An 8,595-nucleotide genomic window follows, 5' to 3' on the forward strand; every position below is an offset into this window, starting at 1 on the left:
TACATAAAACCTTTTTATAATAAATTGAGTTTGTTAATCATCGAAACATGTCAATGAGTACTTGTTGAACCCTTGGGCTAACAATCTCCCCATTTTTTATGATGACAAACACAATTTGCCTTAGGGTAGGAGCTCCCCCTTTTGGGAAGAATATAACAATTAATGCTCCCTCTAAGAAATTGAATTGATTGACAATTTTAAGCAATAATTTCAATATTGAGAAATGATGGCAACATTATAAACATGGAGCTTTGCTCCCCCTTAATATATGCATATTATTATCAGTTGGGAGCTCAAATATTCTCCCACTTTTGTCATCACCAAAAAGGTTGAACAAAAGGAAAGAAGGCATATAGAACCAACTAGACAACTAAAGTACAGTGCAAGGGGGATAATGTAAAAATGATGAGCACACCACACATCATATGAGGCAAAGAATATAGAACAATGAACACAGGCTCAGAGCAAACCATAATATATATATATATAAAGTGAAGTGTCATACATAGAGTTGGTGGAAGGACACATCCATACAAGCATCATCCAAATATACACAAATCCAGTCACATAAAAAAGGATCCATACAATCACCAAAAAGATCCAACCCATCATATGCCCAAATACAAACAGCCAAATACAAACACAGCTAAACATCCAAAGAGAGAGTCATAATACATCATATGTCAGGATAACTAAGTAGTCTAAGCAAAAAGAGGCCCATCATCATCAGAGAACTAAGTCCAGCTACTACGGGGGATGAGGTCATGGAGTGAAGGATGAACTGCCCGGCTGCTGACTCTACTGGCCACTTGATAGGTACTGGTAGTAGGCAATCCACTGGTCATCAATGTGAGTGGGGAGAATCTGGAAGCGAGTGGAGATCTGAGTGTCCACATGGGTAGAAAGCCTCTCAAACTGAGAAGCCATAGATCGCTTAATAGCCTCCTGCATGTGGGCCAAATCCTGTCGAGTGCAGAGCTGAGATACATCCTGTGATGCCACTTGTGCCTGGGCATCCTGGTCCTCCCCTTTTCTTCTTCTTCATCGTCGGAGTCTTCTTCATCAGAGACAACTTCAACCTCTGTCTGAGTAAGTGCCATGCGTCGAAATGTCCTATCGTCGAACGGAGCGGTGGAAGGAATGGTCATCTCACCGTCCAGAGTGATACCAAAATGGCGAAACACGCGGGTGAGGATAATGCCATATGGCAAGGAAGATCGGTAGCGGCTAGGAGTCTGAAACATGTATCAAAAAATGATGTAAGGGAGACAGATCTGGCGACCCTCGATGATGCAATAGATGAGATAGGCCTCCAAGGGCCTGAGAGCATCAGTCATGCCACCACGAGGGGTGAAGTTGTTATAGATGAAATTGTGAAGCATTTTCACAACCGGAATGAGGTTGGAAACTTTCACAGGCATCTGGGGTTTGTAGCGTTTGGTGATCCTACCATACACAGTGTCATGATCAAGATCTTCAAGGGAATGGGTACCATCTTCCGGCCAAATATAGTGTAGAGACCTGCAGGGCTAATGAAAAAGGGAACGGGTACCATCTTTGGCTTTAAGATCAAAATGAACAAGGATATCAGGGTCGATAAATCTACCTGTGAGAATGCCGCGAGTTCCCACATCCGCCCATAACTTCTTGGCCTTGGGGTTATTGAAAAAAGTGTTGGGGACAACCTCCGGTTCCACGGCTAGAGCCTTGGCTTTCTTCCTCGATGGCCGTTCATGGTCTTGGTCTTGACCTTGCGAGGATCCCGCAATGTTAAGATTTTTGGTTCGAGAAGCCATTTGTGAAAAACCGAAGTTTTGAAGAGAAAGAGGAAAAATCAGAGATAGAAGCCCTAGATGGAATGAAAAAGGAAGAAAGGAATGAACATAGATGGAAATAGAGGAGAGGTGACAAGACCAACCGAAAATGGAAGAAAAAGAAGAAGAATGGGTGAGAAAGGTGGGGTTTTGAGCAAGGATGACGAATTTCTAGGGTTTTGGTGTAAAATAGAGGGTTTAGAGATGAAAGGAAGATGGAGTAGGGTGGATTTGGGTGAATTTGGAAGAGAAAAGGAAGAAATGTGTTGAGGGCTTTGAAGGAAATGAGGGAGAGAAGGAGAAGAAAGAAACAAAAGAGGGGAAGAAATGATGGGATCATATGGTCCAGGGGATTTAAATGCCCCTGGATCGATTCTCGGAATTCTGAGAAAAAGATCTCAGAGTTCTGAGACCCCCCCAGATGGTTTTTATTTTTGTTCTGTCCCGATTCTCGGAGTTCCGAGGATTTTATTTTATTTTGTTCCTGTCCATTTTCTCGGAGTTCATGAACATCACATATGACTTAACAATGGTTAGATGATGGCATGTGGCCAAAGGATTAAGTGTTTTAATTAAAGTCACAGTACCGACTCCCCCTTTGAATAAAGTGGGCTATGGGCACCAATTGAGTGAGTTTTAAATTAAGCGTTTGATCATCTTAAGCCATGTTGTCACTACCAAACTAGGGTGATACATTTATATATATATATATATATATATATATATACATATATAAAGAGAACATTATCACCTATTATACTTCATTTTCAAACTCTTTGACTTGATCCAAACTCCAAATGTTGAGTCAACTCCTAATGTCACAAAATCTATCCTCATTAAGGGGTTTAGTGAAGATATCCGCCAATTGATCATTTGTGTGGATATACTTAATGGATATATCCCTTTTTTTAGAATGATCTCTTAGAAAATGATGCCTTACCTCTATGTGTTTTGTTCTAGAATGTTGAATTGGATTCTTTGTCAAGTTGATTGCACTTATATTATCCCAATGGATTGGAAAATTGCTAAATTCAAGATTGTAATCCATGAGAGTGTTCTTCATCCATAGGATTTGTGCACAACAAGTTCCAGCCGCAATGTATTCGGCTTCAATAGTAGATAGGGCTATAGAGTTTGGTTTCTTGCTAAACCAAGACACAAGAGACCTACCTAGGAATTGACATGTGCCACCTGTGCTTTTTCTATATATTCTACAACCTGCAAAGTCGGCATCCGAGTACCCAACTAGGTTGAATTTATTGGATTTTTCAAATCACAAACCTAGAGAGGGAGTTCCCTTGAGATACTTGAATATCCTCTTAACCATACTCAAATGAGACTCTTTTGGAGCCGATTGGAGTCTAGCAGAAATACACACGCTAAACATTATATTCGGCGTACTAGCTGTTAAATATAATAGGCTAACTATCATTCCTCTAAACTTCTTTTTATCAATCGATTTTTCAATTTCATCCTTTTCAAATTTGGTGGAAGTGATCATGGGAGTTGGCTTGATTTGAGAGCTATCAATTCCAAATTTCTTTAGGAGTTCTCTAGTGTATTTCTCTTGGTTGATGAAAATTACAATCTTACATTGTTTAATTTGAAGTCCAAGGAAATAGGTAAGCTCTCCCACCATACTCATATCAAACTCTTTTTGCATGGATTGTTCAAAATCTTCACACATCTTATCATTAGTAGCACCAAATATGGTATCATCCACATATATTTGAACAATAAGCATATATTTTCCTATTCTTTTAACGAACAAGGTTTTGTCAACCTTGCCCATTTGAAAGCCACTATCTAATAGGAATGAGCTAAGCGTCTCATACCAAGCTCTAAGAGCTTGCTTTAGATCATACAAGACTTTATCTAACCTATAGACATGATTAGAGTATTTGAAATCTTCAAAACCGGGAGGTTGTTCAACATAGACTTCCTCCATAATATACCCATTGTGGACCTCGATCTTGAGGAGGCGGCAAGGAACGAGTCCCCGTCTGTCCTTTGGATCTCCACATGAAGGAGAGCTCTACCAAGGAACTCTCAAAATGGTGTCACCCTCATAGCATGGCACGAGTGGCGATATAAATGAGATACCTCTTGATCCTAAAATAAAAGCCTCGAAACCAAGAAGTATCTAAATAACTCAGAGTTGCCATCCGTGGATTGGCCGTGGAACCCAAAAACAAATCCTCTGTGCAATGGATAATTAGAAATATTTATGGGTTTGTGCCTGATTACAAATGAGGAAGGTCCGAAGAGCACCCCCATCCGCCCGAGCGAACTTAGTCTTTTATGCCATTTTCATTAACTTTGAAGAGTTTTGAGGTGAAAATCATGTGAAATGAAAACGAATATCCCCAAAAAGACGCCTACCTAGCATGCATCTCCCGATGATGGGAATAATAAGCACACACAAAATAAATGAAAGAAGTGTCACCTAAGCATAGCTAGGTTATGAATGTCATGCATAATTGATGTCTAAGTTCTGGTGGGCAAACACATGCATGCTATAGCTAAGGGTATAAGGTCTGTACAGGAAAGTAAGAAAACACAACAAAACACACAACATGACTCAACACTACATACGATACGACATGACAAACCCTAGACTATAATGTGAAATTTGACTCGGACTAGGATGGCCCTCCTGGCTGCTCTACGTATCCCGGCCTTTGGAAGAATCAGAGTCAACGTAGTTCGGTGACCTATTCTAAGCTACTACGCCTAAATGTGCCAAGACCACACTAGACTCAACACGACACGACACGACTCGACTCATGTTTAAGTTGTTTAAGCATTTTAGCCACGCCTATATGGTCTTAAACTAATGCAAGTCAACCTAGTCTAATGCAGATGGTCCCTACATCCTATGTGCAACTAGGCTGAGGTCCTAGAAAGTGGGCTAACTAAGTGCATCCTAATATAGCCATCGGCTCGACTAAGTGTCTAACCGACCACGACTCGAGGCCTCCTGATTCTATGGACACTTACACGACAGGACACAGCAAACAAGACCAAACAAGATTCTAGACGATCTCTCTGACACAATCCTATAATCTAAGGGGAAGAGCTTTTCGAAAGCATTTGACTTTTTTAAGAGTTTTTCACTTTTTTTAGAGTTTTGAATTTGTTAATGATTTTTAAGGATTTTTGGTTTATTTATTTATAAAATGGTGAAAAATATTTACAAAATGGTGACTGGACCTGGGATAAAGATCCCAAGCTGGCACGTACCTCGTGGAAGAGGATCAAGCCAATGTAGTTCAAAAATAAACATTCTTAATATGCTCCTTAAAATTTCTCAATATTTTTAGGAATATTGTGCTCATTTAATATAGTTCTAGCCATTTCAATGATTGAACTATTTTTTCTTTCAACAACCCCAATTTTGTTGAGGTGTTCTTGGAGCCTAAAAATTGTGCTTAATTCCATTTTCATTACAAAAGGAATCAAACTCAATGTTCTCAAACTCGGTTCGATGATCACTTCTTATATCATTTATGAAAACCTCTTGGTCATTTTGAATTCTTTTGCACAAGTTGAAAAACTTTTTGAAGGTTTCATCTTTACTAGTTAAAAACAACACCCAAGTAAGTATAGAATATTCATTAACAATCACATACACATATCTACTTCCACCTCTACTACAAGTCTTCATGGGACCAAATAGGTCCATGTGAAGAAGTTGTAGTGGACAAGATATATATCACACTTAAGGGTTCGAAAGAGTCTTTAATATGTTTTCCATGTATGAAAGCACTACCAACTTTATCTTGACATACTTGAGCTTAGGTAGCCCTCTCACTAGGTTCTTAGATGACAATCTTGAGATCAAATCCATATGAGCATGACCAAGTCTTCTATGCTATAACCAAGGGTTATCTTCCATGGCGGAGAGACATTGGATGTTTTGATTTTCAAGGTCCTCTAATGCCAATGAGTACATGTTACCATCTCTATATGCACCAAATTCTATGTAAGCCCAATGGTTCCCACCTTGGCATTCCCATCTTCTTTTGATGATTCCAATACACAAGTGATTTTATATCACTAATGTGTTTGATATGTCTAAGTTGTAGATCATGATTGTATTAAGACAAGATTGCTTGGATTAAGGCCAAAAAGCTCTCATTGGACCGCATTAAGAAGGCCAAAGACATCGGAGATCCAAGACACATGAAGACTTGAAGCATCGCAATTGAAGATCGAAGTCGTTTTAGAATGTAAAGATCCAATCCTAGTTTAGGTGTTTAAAGGCATAAATAAAGTAATCTCACACACCCTAAAATGTTTAAGTGATTGTCCTTGTGGTGTTCTAACACTTTGGAACCCTCATAACAATCCCAACTTGGTGTAGAGTTGGAAGCCCAAAAACAGAATTGAAAATCTGCTGGAAATAGGCTTCTCGGAACTCCGAGAGAATTCTCGGAGCTCCGAGCTCGGAACTCCGAGAGATTCCTTGGAGCTCCGAGAAATGGTCCAGTAACATTTTTCCAACTTCTGTTTGTATTCCCGGAACTCTGACAGAAATTCTCGGAACTCCGAGAATTTCTCGGAACTCCGAGACCACTGTAACGGAAAGAAATTATAGCCGTTGGGGATTTTGCCAGATTTACCACTATGCCCCTCAAACGGTCATATTTGGTTTTTCTATATATATGGGTATTCTAAACTTCCCAATCATCAATCCTAACACTCTAAAAACCTATTGGAATTTCCTAAGAGTGAATCAAGCTTGTTTATGCCTCCCATCCTCTAGAATTAGGATTTGGATCATAGGCTTCAATTTGTACATCTTCTACAAACCTTATAAACCCTTGTGAGGGATTTTTTTGTTTCTTTCTTTCTTTATCAAGACGATTGTATTCGGGCGAGTGTTCGGAGAAGCGGAGCCCACTCTCAGTGGTGAGGATTGCCAGCAAGGTTAAAGGCAATTGGAATTGTAATCGGCACCGATCTTCGCCGAAGTTAAGAAGATCAAATAGTGAAGCCATCAACGGGTTTGGTTGGTGGAGTGGAGTAGGCCTCACGTTAAAGGACCGAACCACTTTAAATCTCGGGTGCACTCTCTCTTATCTCTTGCTTTATATTTACATTGCACCTAGGATTTAACTTGTGTGCTTAATTTTCATTCTTGATCTCTTAATCTTCAAAATTGGGTTAGAAGTTTTCAAAAGATTAAAACTTGTTAGGAACCAAATTTTTACCTCCTCTTAGGTTGTCATTAGGATAAGTAATCGGGCCTACCCTTGAAATTTCTCTTGGTATCAGAGCCTTGGCTCTTAAAAGATTTTATTTTTTTTAAATCTTTGGTAAATTCTTTTAAAAATTTTAACAAGGAAAATATCATAAGATCATTGGCAACTTTCTAATTGTGAAATGGCAAACACAAATGGAACCGGACTTCTGGAAGGCCATTCCACAACTAAACCTCCTTTCTTTGATGGGTCCAACTATGGACATTGGAAGACAAGGATGCGGATCTATCTTCTTTCGATAGATGTGGAGCTTTGGCATATTGTTGAAAATTGATACACTTTGCCTTCCAAGCCATTTGAAGAATGGAATGTTGTAGAGAAAAGGCATGCAAATTTAAATTACAAAGCTATAAACTCTTTGTTTTGCGCCTTATCTACGGAGGAGTTTAATAGAGTAGCTCTTTTTTATTCCGCCAAGGTTATTTGGGATACTCTTGCCGTTACCCATGAGGGAACATCACAAGTCAAGGATTCCAAAATAAACTTGTTAAAGAGCAAATATGAAATGTTTAGAATGCCTCAAAATGAAAGTATTTTCGAAATGTATACCCGATTTTCTAAAATATCAAATGAATTAGCTAATCTTGGTAAATCTTATCCTACTGATGAGCTTGTGAGTAAGTTGCTTAGGTCACTTCCTCCTTATTGGGATCCAAAGGTCACCGCCATCCAAGAATCAAAAGATCTCAAGACACTAACTATGGAGGAGCTTGTAGGATCTCTTGTCACTCATGAGATGCTCCTCACTAGCCGTCAAGAAGAGAAGAAGCCGAAAGAGAAAGAAAAAGAAAGTCGATCTCTAGCTCTAAAGGCCTCAAAGACGGACCCATCATCCTCAAGTGAAGCGGATAGTGATGAAGAAGAAGCGTTAAGAAAATTTAAAAGCTTATGGAGAAAGAAACACAAAAAGGATAAAAAGAAGAAGAAAGAAGAAAGTGAAGTAGAAGGAGGAATAAGGTGTTACAATTGCAAGAAGACGGGACACAAAATACTGGAGTGTCCACTTCTCAAGTCATCTTCCTCAAAGTACAAGGGAAAGAAGAAAGATTGGAAGAAGAATAAGGGTCTCGTCGCCGCTTAGGATGCTTCAAGCACGTCGGGCAAAAGCTCAAGTGAAGGGGAAGCTAATAAGGATGATCTTTGCTTCATGGCACTCACCCATGAAGATGAGGTAAATTCTAACCCCTCTTTTAATTCATCAAGTAGTGATAGTGAAAAAATATCTTATGATAAATTGTGCATAACCTTGCATTCTCAAATTTCAAAAAATAAAGTTCTTAAAAAATCTATTTCAAAATTAAAAAATGAACTTGATGTTTTGAAAAATGAGTCATCTTCTTCCATATCTAAATCTCAAGCACAAATTGAAAATTTTAAACTTGAGATTAAAACCCTTAAGGGTTGTTTGGATGAGAAATCTTGCCAAATTGCTAAACTCCAAAGTGTGGCAAGCTCTTCCAAATCTTATAAAGATGACACTAATGATTTTCTAAATCAAATAACCCATCTTCATA

The sequence above is a fragment of the Tasmannia lanceolata genome, unplaced genomic scaffold (genome assembly GCF_043159265.1).
Source record: "Tasmannia lanceolata isolate RefF3 unplaced genomic scaffold, GAP_Taslan_0.1 ptg000037l, whole genome shotgun sequence".
NCBI lineage: Eukaryota > Viridiplantae > Streptophyta > Magnoliopsida > Canellales > Winteraceae > Tasmannia > Tasmannia lanceolata.